The sequence below is a fragment of the Schistocerca americana genome, chromosome 8 (assembly GCF_021461395.2).
Source record: "Schistocerca americana isolate TAMUIC-IGC-003095 chromosome 8, iqSchAmer2.1, whole genome shotgun sequence".
Taxonomy (NCBI): domain Eukaryota; kingdom Metazoa; phylum Arthropoda; class Insecta; order Orthoptera; family Acrididae; genus Schistocerca; species Schistocerca americana.
In genome coordinates this window covers 34,448,401-34,463,497 of record NC_060126.1, presented here as the reverse complement: position 1 = coordinate 34,463,497, position 15,097 = coordinate 34,448,401, and the positions used below count along the sequence as shown (strand labels likewise).

The 15,097-nt window shown below is 40.6% G+C and overlaps 1 protein-coding gene across 1 annotated transcript in view; it reads left to right on the top strand.

The window, feature by feature from the left end:
• The first annotated feature begins 5,626 nt into the window (after window positions 1-5,626).
• Window positions 5,627-15,097, top strand: part of LOC124545311 (poly [ADP-ribose] polymerase tankyrase-1-like) — a 32,381-nt gene continuing 22,910 nt past the window's right edge. The window contains exon 1 of the mRNA XM_047124212.1: window positions 5,627-5,716. The gene's annotated coding sequence lies outside the window, so the exon portion shown is untranslated. The remainder of the gene's footprint in view (window positions 5,717-15,097) is intronic.

The window sequence follows — 15,097 nt, the reverse complement described above, 5'->3', positions numbered from 1 at the left end:
ATGTAGCAAGGCAATCATCATATCTACTATTACGAAAAAAAATCTCGTTTCATCCGGTTAATAAATTTCGGGAGCAGGGAGCACGAGGACCTATACTATATCTGAAGATACTCCAAGTGCAAAAATACTACCAATCGGTTTAAACATCACAGGAAATTGGAAGCGAAGAAAAGGGGAAGGGGTTTACGTTTCTGCGATGGGCCTACAAAAATGTATAAGCTCTATTTGGAATGCCACACACGGCACTATTCTGGAGGCCCACACCAACCATCCCCGACAGTGGCGGCTGCTGCAAGGGTTGAGGGGTGCACAGCTGGGATCGTAACAGGTTGCTGCAGCTCGTACAAAACTGTATCACAAATGACTGATGAACTTTGGCTGGTGAGGTATGGGAGGAACAAGATGTTTTTCTTGCAAAACATTGTCATTTGTATTTCATGAAACCAGTATACGCTGTAGCCTATGCAATGACTCGACTGCCTTAAATATGTGTCTCTCACAGGTTCATCAGAGTAAGTGTAGCATTCTGCGCAGAAAGTCTTCTCACGACAAGAACTAGAGAGCTCTGTCCACCATCCATTACCATTTGCATTCGTTGAAAGGCAAATATTTTTTAATGAAAACAGGCTGTCACGAGTTCTTTGGTGAATCGTTTGGGTGTTGCAGCAACATGCAGTAACAGAGATAGAGAGAGAGAAAGAGAGAGAGAAACAGGCAGACAGACAGAGAATTAGCGTGTTTGTGGTGTGGAGACACAAACATTCTCCTAAGCCATTAGATGGAGAAGTAAAATAAATTGAGTGAATAACACTATTACCGACCACTGTTCAACCTTGGAACAGGCAGCAGAACACTGAACTCCTACTCAATCCCCCTTCAGCCAGGACAGTCAAAAAAAAATGACTACCCCTCGTATGCTGCAACGCCAGCAGTGGCGGCCATGTCTGCCAGTCCTGACCTGTACCTGCAACCGCCATTGCTGTACATATCCACAGTGGCGAGTCTGAGTACGCGCATCCTGAACCCACTGCGGTATGTAACGAGAGCGGTATGAAAAGTACTTAGGTTCTTTATTGATGTAATAAAACTTGTAATATTTACGTAATAATATAAAATTATTTATGTAATAAATTGTAGCGATGTCTAAATATTTTCAGTGTCCTACGAAAATACCTCGTGTACTTGAGCACACCTTTTCGAGAATTTTACACCTTTTCAGTGTTTGCGTCGTCCTCACTAACGTAGTCCCAAAACAAACTCCTCTTGGACGTGATTATAAATACTCTTCAGCGTCAGGAGCGGCTTATAGATCGCAGACTGCCCGACACTCAGTGTAACTGAGGAGCACATGGAAGACTGAACTTAACGGCTGGCTGTGACCGAGAGAGGTGGCGCAGTGGTTAGACACTGGACTCGCATTCGGGAGGACGACGGTTCAATCCCGCGTCCGGCCATCCTGATATAGGTTTTCCGTGATTTCCTTAAATCGCTCCAGGCAAATGCCGGGATGGTTCCTTTGAAAGGGCACGGCCGACTTCCTTCCCCATCCTTCCCTAATCCGATGAGACCGATGACCTCGCTGTCTGGTCTCCTTCCCCAAAACCAACCAACCTTAACGGCTGGCTGTGTTCCGACCAAAGCTCTTATCTCGGATGTCTCCCGTCTCTGCATCCCGCACGCTGTCCTCAGGAGGTCCTCAGGACGCCCGAGTGCCTCTGGCTGCCAGCACTGGTCACAGGTGGGAGTAGCTGTGTCCAGCCTCTGTGGTGGGCCGAGGCGGCGCCGGCAGAGTCCGCTCCCTCAGTCTGGAGCCAGACTACAGCTGAAGTGGACGGCAGCCACCGTCCCACTGCTATCTCACCAACAGGCAGAGCGGAAGCAGCAGTCATAGCCTGCGTTTCCGATTTTGTACGGAAATTAATATACAGGGTGATCAAAAAGTCAGTATAAATTTGAAAACATAATAAATCACGGAATAATGTTGATAGAGAGATAAAAATTGACACACTTGCTTGGAATGACATGGACTTTTATTAGAACAAAAAAAAAACAAAAAAAAAGTTCACAAAATGTCCGACAGATGGCGCTGGACAGCAAAACGTCAGTAACTGCTACCGTGACGGGTGAGAGGTACACCGATATGTAACAGAATTGCATCATCCCCAGCCTGGCTGCTAAACACATGCTGGAACGTACGATGTTTACGCAGGATGGCGCTCCACCCCATATTGCTAGACACGTGAAAGATCTCTTGCGCGTTTCGTTTGGTGATGATCGTGTGCTCAGCCGCCACTTTCGTCATGCTTGGCCTTACAGATCCCCAGACCTCAGTCCGTCCGATTATTGGCTTTGGAGTTACCTGAAGTCGCAAGTGTATCGTGATCGACCGACATCTCTAGGGATGCTGAAAGACAATGTCCGACGTCAATGCCTCACCATAACTGCGGACATGCTTTATAGTGCTGTTCACAACATTATTCCTCGACTACAGCTATTGTTGAGGAATGATGGTGGACATATTGAGCATTTCCTGTAAAGAACATCATCTTTGCTTTGTCTTACTTTGTTATGGTAATTATTGCTATTCTGATCAGATGAAGCGCCATCTGTCGGACATTTTTTGAACTCCGGTATTTCTTTGGTTCTAATAAAACCCGATGTCATTCCAAATATGTGTGTCAATTTATACCTTTCTATCGACATTATTCCGTGATTTATTCAGTTTTTAAATTTATACTGACTTTTTGATCACGCGGTACATGGGGAAGCACAGAAATTTCTGCCACTTGACAGTTTGAATTTCACCTCACGAACATTTCAAGGAAAAATTTGAAATTGTCTGCTAATTCTGAATATCAAGTTAGAATCACTCTATTGGACTCCAGTCACTATAATAATGTGAATATATTTTAAGCTAAATTATTTATTATTGAATACTAGCATTTGTTTCTGTTAACTGAAGCTAAATTATTTTTTATTTCATACTTCAAGGAGAATATAATAATTCCAATCCCAAAGAAAACAGGTGTTGACAGATGTGAAAATTACCGAACAATCAGTTTAATAAGCCACAGCTGCAAAATACTAACGCGAATTCTTTACAGACGAATGGAAAAACTAGTAGAAGCCGTCCTCAGGGAAGATCAGTTTGGATTCCGTAGAAATACTGGAACACGTGAGGCAATACTGACCTTACGACTTATCTTAGAAGAAAGATTAAGGAAAGGCAAACCTACGTTTCTAGCATTTGTAGACTTAGAGAAAACTTTTGACAATGTTGACTGGAATACTCTCTTTCAAATTCTAAAGGTGCCAGGGGTAAAATACAAGGAGCGGAAGGCTATTTACAATTTGTAGAGAAACCAGATGCCAGTTATAAGAGTGGAGGGACATGAAAGGGAAGCAGTGGTTAAGAAGGGAGTAAGACAGGGTTGTAGCCTCTCCCCGATGTTATTCAATCTCTATATTGAGCAAGCAGTAAAGGAAACAAAAGAAAAATTCGTCGTAGGTATTAAAATCCATGGAGAAGAAATAAAAACGTTGAGGTTCGCCGATGACATTGTAATTCTGTCAGAGACAGCAAAGGACTTGGAAGAGCAGTTGAACGGAATGGATGGTGTCTTGAAGGGAGGATATAAGATGAACATCAACAAAAGCAAAACGAGGATAATGGAATGTAGTCGAATTAAGTCGGGTGATGCTGAGGGTATTAGATTAGGAAATGAGACACTTAAAGTAGTAAAGGAGTTTTGCTATTTGGGGAGCAAAATAACTGATGATGGTCGAAGTAGAGAGGATATAAAATGTAGACTGGCAATGGCAAGGAAAGCGTTTCTGAAGAAGAGAAATTTGTTAACATCGAGTATAGATTTTAGTGTCAGGAAGTCATTTCTGAAAGTATTTGTACGGAGTGTAGCCATGTATGGAAGTGAAACATGGACGGTAAATAGTTTGGATAAGAAGAGAATAGAAGCTTTCGAAATGTGGTGCTACAGAAGAATGCTGAAGATTAGATGGGTAGATCACGTAACTAATGAGGAAGTATTGAATAGGATTGGGGAGAAGAGAAGTTTGTGGTACAACTTGACCAGAAGAAGGGATCGGTTGGTAGGACATGTTCTGAGGCATCAAGGGATCACCAATTTAGTATTGGAGGGCAGCGTGGAGGGTAAAAATCGTAGGGGGAGACCAAGAGATGAATACACTAAGCAGATTCAGAAGGATGTAGGTTGCAGTAGGTACTGGGAGATGAAGAAGCTTGCACAGGATAGACTAGCATGGAGAGTTGCATCAAACCAGTCTCAGGACTGAAGACCACAACAACAACAACATCATTTGTTTCTGCTATTTGCAGGTGTTATTGTGTTGAAATAATATCTTCCCGTTAGAAGAATATTTAATCAGAGGCGTATATGAGTGAAACCAGAAACAATCTTTGTTTGTCATGTTATAAACTATGTTGACTGGTGTAATTTACAACTTCGTAATTTTTTTGTGTTTTGTGATTGTATATAGTACGTTTGCATACTAACATTGCCCCATACATGTCTTAACCACCCAAACACTTTTTGTTACGTCAGTGGAGAGATAACTTGTAAATCTCAGACGAGAAATGTAACCTCTCTGATTATAAAATCATACCAATTTTATTTTGGCTGTAAAATAGGGGGTCAGGATACATGCTGGATCCCACACATATGATGTGTTTCATATGTGACGCTCTTAGGTTGGTGATTGAAAACCGGATATCATCACATGCGATTGTGCGGTCCGACGACCTGGCGAAAACCACAGAACCACGTAACAGTATGCTACCTCTGGATTACACAGATCTCTGGAGTAACATTGAAGACTAGGCACGCTATCCAGTATTCCCATCTTGCTTCAGCTAGGAGGCCTCTGCCTCACAGCACAGTTTAATCCTGCCCATCCCTCAAAGACCAGAAACATGGAGTACAGTTCTTAATGAGACCAAGGATAATGTATTTTCCGAGGCTGAACTACATTCTGCAGGTAAAAGAGAGGATCCATTGTTTTCCGTCACAAAAAAAGGAAACTGAACCTCGTATGATTACACAGTCTTAATTAAACGATCTGGTTCGTAATGATATCAAAAAGACAATCAGCAGACAAAACACCATGTAAATCAGCTTGCAGTATCCATTGAGCACGCAAAATGTTTAATTTTATTACCCAGTGCTACCGAAGCAGCGATTGTAATAAAAACAGTTACATTATTTGCAGAAAAACTGTCTTGTGCTTTTCATTTGACGTCAGTCATTTGGACACGTGTAGCGGAATTCATCTCTCCGTCAAGACTGCAGCAACACCTGTCGTAGTGGGCACCCCAACTGGCTGACTGATGTGTTCACAGTGAGAGGATGCTGAACTGTGCATTCTCGCGGCAACCAGTTCAAAAAAAGGTCACAGAAAGAAATCTGAGGTTTCGCGTTTCTGACAGCAAGGCATGTCTTAGGGCTGAGATAAATCGAGATTGTCGCACCTGGTGACAGACGATAGAGATAAACCACGTGCTGATATGCGCCACATCATTTCGGTAAGGCGTGGAACACGTGCAAGCCTGCCTTCAGGCGTGTAAGGAAGTGCGGGCTGTGTCGCTAAACACACTGCGACTCCATCACCTGCCGGGACGCCCTGTGTGTTGGCTGCGGCGACGAGCATCACTTGCCTGAAGACACCCCTCCCTCACTCTACGGTGAGTCCTGTTAACCTTTACGGTTTCTTCGTATACCAAGTGCCTCTTCTTCATATACTAAGTGGCTCATTGTACTTCGAGTCGATAATTCCTCTTCCAACTTTGGATTTGATTTAGTCTGTATGTTGTACCGTTGCACTTATCAAATGAACACAGTCCAACGCGAAGTATAGGCAATGACTGCCACCTGGCTTCTACCCATCTGGCATCCACGGCGTTACGTTTTGTGGTGGGGCGGGGTTCGGTTTTCCTTCTTATCCATATCACATTCTCACAGTTCAAGCCATCTACCTCGATAGGTTTCTTATCTGTTCCTTGTTCCTTCACCCCGTCGTAGTAGGTACTGTCTAGGTGGCACCACAAAGCAGCGTTAAGGAAATCCCCACCCAATACGTAGCAGAAAGACGCCGCAATACACTAGTTAAAATTCATTTCCTGGAAGTTCATGATAAATATCGGGCGTTCGGCTTCTAACTTCATATAGCAAAATGTTTAAAGTTCTATTGACTATCTTTTGCCACTAAGACTCATTAAATGGCTGTCATGTCCGAATTTACGTCTGCACTATTATTTGTGTGCAAGTTCACAGTGGTAAAGATGTGGTACATTTAGCAGAAAGCAACAAGAATTGTGCAAGTTCGTCCTGAACATCATTCACGATCGAAACAGTCACCGACCGACAACTTTGCGCGAGATAACGTTCCGTCGATTCATTTGTCTTCCTTTACACAAGTGCTCGCTGTACTACTCTGTCACGAATGCCTCGCGGATTTTGTAAGTTTGACAGGAATATTTCACACACTGTTACCAAACCCAGTTTACCTCTATAATTCTTCATTTTACATATTGTTTGCGAAGAGCTACGTAGCATAATGTGTTCGGTACAATGATCCGGTAGCGACTCCTCTATGCAGTGTCTTCGCACAGGTAACAGACGTCTCTCTCCGCGCGGGAAGCTCTCAGCTCTGATTTGCTATTGATCTGAATGACCAGTCAGAACACTATTTCTAAATGAATATCGCGGCAAAATCCTCCCTCTTGTCCAATCACAGTTTATAAACTAATTTTACATCAGCAAAGTTTCCATTTACTATATTATATTTAATTATAAACCAAAATAACAACAAACTTATTCCGTTCCTAATTTTTTTCTGCCCGCATTTTACTAAAGCATTCTCACTCAGACGCATGACACATGAATAGTGGTTCTTATCAGAAATTTTTCTCACACTTTTGCATTTCACATAGATCTCCACAAAATGAAACATTTTCAATTTTCACATGTTCCCCATTCACTCTCTGAATCACTCCCACGCACTCACATAGCAAACTATAACTGCATATTAATTTTAAAAGATTCCAACATTACAGCAAATAAAAATCACAAATGTTATAAAATAAATGTTTCTAGTTGGCTGATTGTTAGGAGCTGAACTTCTCATAAAAGCTCCATATGATGTCAAAAGTTAATCTAGGGCCGTTACTAGAACGGTTTTGGAATACCAGAATGTCTTTTGCGATTTTTAGGTAAAATTTTCTGTCTTCTAAACTGTGATGAATAACGAAATGAAATTTCAAGGGTATAATTTTAGCAATATCAAAAATAACTATTGTAGTTTATTCATTTTCATAGGGATAATAAATATTCGTATCATTCTATTGGCAGGTTGATTCACTGCCACAGGCTCTCTCTGATATAGGTGTGTCAGCTGCGTTCTAGCTAAACGAACAAAAAACGAACGAATCCCTTCCAATAAAATAAAAAGGAAGTATTTCTGCTTAAGCATCAACGTAATAAACTACTTCGAGTCTACGGTACACAACAAGAAACATAAAGCCTCTCGATTTGGTGTATGATATGTATACTCTTTCATTAAAAAATTTTGCTTCACTTCAGCAGCAAGTCCATTAGCACTCGTGTCACGTAGAAAATCAAGGGCAGAACAAATTGCCGACAGTCCTGTACAAACAGCACTGGATGTGAGAACAACTTACACTTCCGAAACAACGTAACAGCTAAATGGCAACAGCCCTTTATATTTCGGTTTATTCCCAAGTAAGACTTGGTGTATCAGTAATCCTAAATAAAAAAAATATTACTCATAGAAACAAACAAATAAATCAAAAGGGGGAACGTTATCTGACTCCTCAGTAACGTAACTTTGACCCCAAGAAGGAAATGGTAATTCAGTTCAAGGTTATAATCAGATATTATAGCTGCTATTCACGAATGATGTGCATATTCTTTTACATCAAATATGTTTGTGACAGAACCTCATGTAAACATATGCTGCTCGCGGTTAAGCCCTATGGTCCATGCTAATAGAAAGTCGTTTTTACCTGAAGTGTAATTATTCACACTTTCTGACACACAGAGAAGGGACTCATCCTTGCGTTATGGGAATATTCGCTGTGATCATGCAAAACAGGTCAATGGTAATGTTGTGAAAACGATGCAAGAAATTCTCTTCAGTTGCAAGTTATACGACTTTGCGTTTAAGAATACGTGATTTAATGTTAAGAAATTGGTTCGTTTATGGTTTACTGCCACCCTGCACCACAATAGTAAGCTGATATGAAAAATTACAAGTAAAGATGAAGTGACTCAGTAGATTTTCTTTTTAATTGGAATCTTGCTGTGTCTATGAGCGAGTCATGATCAAGGGTCTTCGGATTTTACGACGTTACTTGTTATTTGCGTCTGATAGTTATCAGAACTTCGTTGAACTTCTAAAAGTGTCTTACGTGAGTGTAATTCAGTTATCTGTTTTGATTTCATTATTTACCACAAGATTTAAAATCTGCTCCATTCTGAAGCGTGAGTGGACTTGGTTAGCTGCAATAATGCACCCATTTACTAGAGAGATCTGCGTGTCTTTTTGGTAATGAAATAAAAATAGACCCACTTTGTTAGTGTGTAAACCTTGTTAAAGTTATAGGCAGCAGTGTAATATAGGAAATTCATTTATGCATTTTATGCAGGTACTGTCATACCGTACTAAATACGAATATGAGATTATTCCAGGAGTACTACATATTTTTGGAATTGTGCAGTCGTCTGTTTGTGGCTTGAAGATCTTTAAAGATGGTAGCGGGCGGGTGCGCGCCTGTTCAGACGTGCTGCCGCTGCTGACCTCACAGAGAAGTCAGCGGTGAGACATGCAGCGAGACAGGGGACGTAAACGTCGTTACAGCTGTAAAAGATTAACATCACACATGTGGGGAAGAATTGCGAGATCTGTTGTATGGAATGAACAGTCTAATGGGTACACAACAGAATGTGAGAAGAAGAAAAATGAAAATAATGAAGAAAAATGAAAATAGTGATTAATAGCACAAAGGAAACCACCGAGAAACTTAAAATCACAGTTGGGGATCACAAAGTAGACGGCGTCAAGGAATTCTGCTAACCAAGCAGCAAAATAACCCATAACGGACAGAGTAAGGACTACATAAAAACACACTAGCACCTACAAAACGTGAATTCATGGCCAAGAGAAATGAAGTAGTATCAAAGATACGCCTTAATTCGAGGAAAAAATTTCCGAGATGTGTGTCTGGAGATTAGCATTCCATGGTAGTGAAACATGGACTCTGGGAAAACCGGAACAGAAGAGAAACGAAACATTTGAGATGTGGTGCATCAGGAGAATGTGTAAACATTAGGTGGACTAGTAAGGTAAGGAATGAGGAGGTCCTCCTCAGAATTAACGAGGAAAGGAATATATGGAAAACACTGACAAGAAGAAGAGACAGGATGATATGACATCTGCTAAGAGATGAGGAAATAACTTGCATGGTACTATGAGGAACTGTATAGGGTAAAAAGTGTAGAGGAAGATAGAGATTGGAATGCACCTGGCAAATAATTGAGGGAGTAGGTTGCAAATGCTGCTGTGAGCTCACAAGTTTTGCACACAACAAGGATTCGTGGCGGGCCACGTTAAACCAGTCACAAGGCTGATGACTCAAATATAAAAAAAGGTTCAGAAATTTTAATTGTTGATAATGATGTAAACCAGAAGTGAGGGTGGCACATGATAACACTGAAGTTGCAACACAAGCAAATCATGAATGTTAAAATGACGTGACTGAGTTTTTGGTGCTGGGATATGATTAAATAAAGATGGCACCGGTAATGGAGAGGGATATAATGTAGTAGTATATGTTACTAAACTCCCTGTTCTAAAATGTGTGGGAAGATTTCCATTTCTTCAGCGCTGAGTCGTAGGATATGATGGCAGGAGACATGCAGTCTCCATGTATGTCTGTCTTGTGCTCTATTTCAACTTACATCCTTCAGAACTTGGTCCATAATCTTAAGCCGTGGTGTATCTGTAGTACTTTTTCCATTCACATATTATTGCTTTTAGGGATGTTCAAGTTAAAATAGATAACCAATAATACGAACTCTGCTTAGTCACAGTATTCTACAAACTAACATTTTGTGGTATGCTGTTACAAGAGCATGCCGAACATAAAAAAGATTGATAACATAACAAGTGGCGAAATCCCTAATAGAGTGCGAGAAGGGGACAGTCGCCTCCTTCCCTAAGCCCTCTGGGTCCACGTCTCACGGCCACACAGTACCACACTCCAAACATGCCCTTTCTGAACCATTTTTTCTCATTTGTTGGCAGTCACTTTTGGAGGTTAATATTTTCTTAATTATATTGATGGAACTTTTTTCATTGGTAGTTATGCTTCCTATTTCATATCTCCTTCTTACAGCTCTGGTGATCTGGCCAGGTAAGAAAACGAGTAAACGTGTTGCAGTAGGTTGTCACATACATGTACTCCAACACTGATTAGTCGTTCTTTGTCACAAATAGTCACATTTGGTTCAAACCGATTTATTTATATGTTACACCCCTTCCACATGACTTTACCCAGTTTAATTAAGATGTATTCCAGATTACTTCACTATCATCTATTAGAAAATCCTTCCCCGTTCTATTAAGTTTCCATAAAAGTTATCGGTCTATGATAATGAGAAATGGTGAAACAAAGTTTGAAGCTCTGAAGAAAGTAGGAATAAAACACCAACACTTTCTGTATGTATACAACAGATATGTAAGTTGTAGTGAAATTTATGGAAAATAATTTAACAACTAATTTTAAAGCTAATATTCCATACCTGATTCCTCGGCTTTCTGAAAGCCAAATTTATATTCTGAGAAAGTGGCACGACTCTCTGAAGACGATGGAGGACATTATTTTATGATACATTCGCAACTCGTCTAAGTTACAATTAATTTTAGTTGTTTGTAAGATATTCTTTGATTTAAGGACTGAAAATGCAAGGTTTCTTTCAATATCTGTGTTATGTTTCCTGTTAACAGTTGTCACACGTAATTCTGTGGAACTAAAATTTCATATCCCTTCTTCCCGCTTTCGGAAGTTCCGCAGGAATATTTTTCATTCCCAGGCGTTTGTTGTTTCTGAGTTTTGTCAGAGCTAATCTTCTTTTCAGAATTCACCAAATATCAGCGTTGAACCAAGCAATGTAAATGCAGTAAATGAATAATCCGACATTTTATTTAAATAACCATGGTGACCATCTACTTCAGACATCTTCGATGCTGAGTATGAAATGGAATTAGGAATTTCCTCAACTAAACTCGGTATGTAGGAATGGGAATGGGAATAGTCTACACTGTGCAATTTAATTACGGGATAACTTTTTCGAGACCCATTAATTGTCTCCCATTTGGACCCACAAGTTTGAAATTTGACTGAAAGGTGCCTGCAACCTTCCTCTGCAATACTGCAGAAGTGTGGAGCCCTGGGACGTCACACTTGGGCTCAAAGAGGCTACGAACAGCAATGTGTCGACACATACGAGTGAAAGGCCAGAGCTCTGAAGTTCATATGACATTTAATGACATCACACTCACTAAAACTTTTGCCGAAAGAACGCCCAACACCGAGGTGGACGTGTCACAGGTTGGGAAAAACGACACACCCCCTACTTTTGAAGCATTAACGATGGAGATCAGAACAGCGAGACCCAGCTTCGAAATGAGGGGGTTGTATTATGGACAGCAGAAGGAAAGATATCAGACACTTCGTTGCTCAGAATCGACACGAAAAGCCCTCAGAAGGTGACAAAGGGTGTCAATGAAACCACTTCTTCCTTGGGTCGTTGACTTCACACATCGTGACACACTTTGACGCTACTGACACCCCCAAACGTTTCAGCCCATTTCTAGGGACATCATTGTGCTGTATCCCCACTGTACTTGATCTGATCCATTTAAAGAGCAGCGCGATCACAATTTTTGCTCTCGTGTCTAGGTTGGAAGCAGCAGGGGACATTCAGAATTATTTGCCGAAATTTGAACGTGATATAAAGCAGCCCTATTGATCTGGGACCTTTTCAAAATTGTGTTGTTACTATAAGTATAATTCTTTTGGACAGGCACGAAGTACTACCTTCCCCCTGCCACCAACTTCCATCCCTCCCTCCCCCCTTGGTAATGGACGTTATATAAAATTCCTTGATATTGTTAGAGCTAAGTGTGATCTCAGAGGACAGAGATTGACACAAGTGTGAATTAAAAAGCAAGGGATCCCTCTAAGATCCCCTCAGTTTGGCAACATCTTCGGTGGCACTTGCTCACCTTCATTGAGAATCTGAATAGTGTACCTCTACAGAGACAGCCTGTGAAGTTGTCCTATGCGCCTGCTGGCAGACATCTGGAACAGAGCGGTGACAAGACGTGGCTTGCCTACAGGGGCCTAACACTAGGACTACAGGGGCCTAACACTAGGTACTTTTTCATACTGTCAAAATTCTGCCTATATGAGTCGCTCAATCTGTAGCCCATAATAGCGATTAATGTTGCATTGTGATATGCTCTTGTTATGCTATTTTGTTGGGGATATAAATACCTCCCTGATAGACGAATACTAGGCGCTCTCCTTCATAATTATACCAAGGTATGTTTACGAATCTTCTCTTTTCACTGGTTGGTCATTTATTCTGATTGTTGGTTTATATAGTCTTGATAATGTTCACTAATATACAAACATGTGTGCTCCTATTGTAAGTTTGTTTCCTAAGCACCGATTACTTAGTCTTGCAAGACCTTCCCTACTAATTTTCTCTGGTTTAGCTCTTGCACTGGCAGATACTGTATGAGTATTTAGTATATCGCCTGCATATGTGATGCAGTCTCTATTATCTGTTATGCACTGAAGCTGGTTCATGGGCAGCTTTTGGTGACGTGTTCACAATTTACATTCAAGGGATTCCAGGTTGTCCTGCCTGTCTGTGGAGTAATCTCTCAGGATGTTATAGAGACAATCAGCACAGCGCATCTGCTTCTGCCTTTTGAACTGGGCAGGCAACCATAAAGCCCCAGCTTTCTCAATCGTTATGCTTATAATGTACTACTCTGAGGTATTCATAATATGCATTGCGTGATTTACCACTTCCTCTATGTATTACCCTTGAGTGACACCATAATGCAAGGGTTCATGCCTATTATCTGTCTACAGTAGCTCAGACTGTGGCACGGAACGTTTCTCTGTACTGAGCATTTACCAAAGGAATAATGCTAAAAGATTTAACCCTTACAATACCAACATAGGTGGAGAGGGGGGGTACTTTATGCCCATCTATAGACCATGTTGCAATCTAGTCAATTTATTTATATTTTAAAATTTTGATAATGTATTTGTTGTTGTTAATGAATTCGTTCAGATACCACATATGTTTTATATATTTCTGTTCAGTTAACCTAAAAATTTAAGTAACAGTAGTAGACGTCCTTTCACAATGAAAGTCGTAGTCAGTATTTCCAAGTTCTGGGTCATACTTACCCCTTTAAAAATTACATTTAGAGTAAAAGTAAACAACACTGAAAGAAATGTGTACTTATTATATTTCTTGTGTTGGCTACAAAGTCCATAGGATACATTATCGAATGTGCTTTGATATTTCTAAGAGTGTTTTAAAAGGTATTATCATGTTCTGGATCCTAATTACACATAATTACCTTTTCAAAACTATTTTGTTAATACAACTTTCATTTTTTACGATGGGCACAAAGCACTACCTTCCCCCTCCCAACAACTTCCACCCCCCCTCCCCCTTGGTCATGGATGTTATATAAAATTCCTTGATATTGTTAGAGCTAAGTTGTTTTGGATCTTTGTCTCCTTCCTAATGATACTTGAGATTTTGCAAATTCTGGTTGCTCATACCTACAAAGGAAATTTGTTGAATGACGCTGATAGATGCGGTAAAATCTGGTCCACTACCTGATGCAACACTTCTGCTGTGATTCTATCAACCTCTGTTGTTTTCTTATTTTTCTTTTTAATTTTATTACTGTGTAAGTAGGCTGTTTAGGTTTTCATATTGATAACGCCATGTATCACTCTGTATGAAAATCACTGGTTGTGCTGTGTGCAGTCTGTGGCTGGTTGGCATTGTTGGAATAGTCGCTATTGTAGTGTTGGGCAGCTGGATGTGAACAGCCCGTAGCGTTGCGCAGTTGGAGGTGAGCCGCCAGCAGTGGTGGATGTGGGGAGAGAGATGGCGGAGTTTTGAGGGCGGATGATCTGGACGTAAAGACAGTGAATTTGTAAGACTGGATGTTATGAACTGATATATATATTATGACTTTTGATCACTATTAAGGTAAATACATTGTTTGTTCTCTATCAAAATCTTTAATTTGCTAACTATGCCTATCAGTAGTTAGTGACTTCAGTAGTTAGAATCTTTTATTTAGCTGGCAGTATTGGCGCTCGCTGTTTTGCAGTAGTTCGAGTAACGACGATTTTTGTGAGTTACGTGATTCATGAAAAGTATAGGTTATTGTTAGTCAGGGCCATTCATTTGTAGGGATTATTGAAAGTCAGATTCCGTTGCGCTAAAAATATTGTGTGTCAGTTTAGTGATGATCAGAATAAGTAAAGAGAGAAATGTCTGAGTACGTTCAGTTCTGCTCAGCTGTGTGAAAATCAAATAACGTAAGGGGTTTGTCAGCACAGTAATTCATTAATTTTTCTAAAGGGGACGTTTCAACTGCCAGGCCCATATACTTCTGAGCAAATCAAATCAAAACACCATTATGCACATGCTGCTGAAGTGGTTCACAGCGAAGGTACTGTCTTGCTTTTTGGAAGCAGAGTTCTAATGTCTTCTGGTGCATTGTCATCTTGTATTGTTGTTCAGCTGCTCAATAGAAACTCAGCTTTTTTTGTTATTCTGTTTCTACTAAGGTTAACAGTAGTATCTTGTCGCCTGGTGTGCTGTCCATCTCTGGGGGGGGGGGTCATCAGAGAATTTTAAAAACCTTTGGCTACCTAACAAAATCGCCTTGCTGCGTGCCATCTGCAATATTTTCACAAACTTGTTGGCTATGG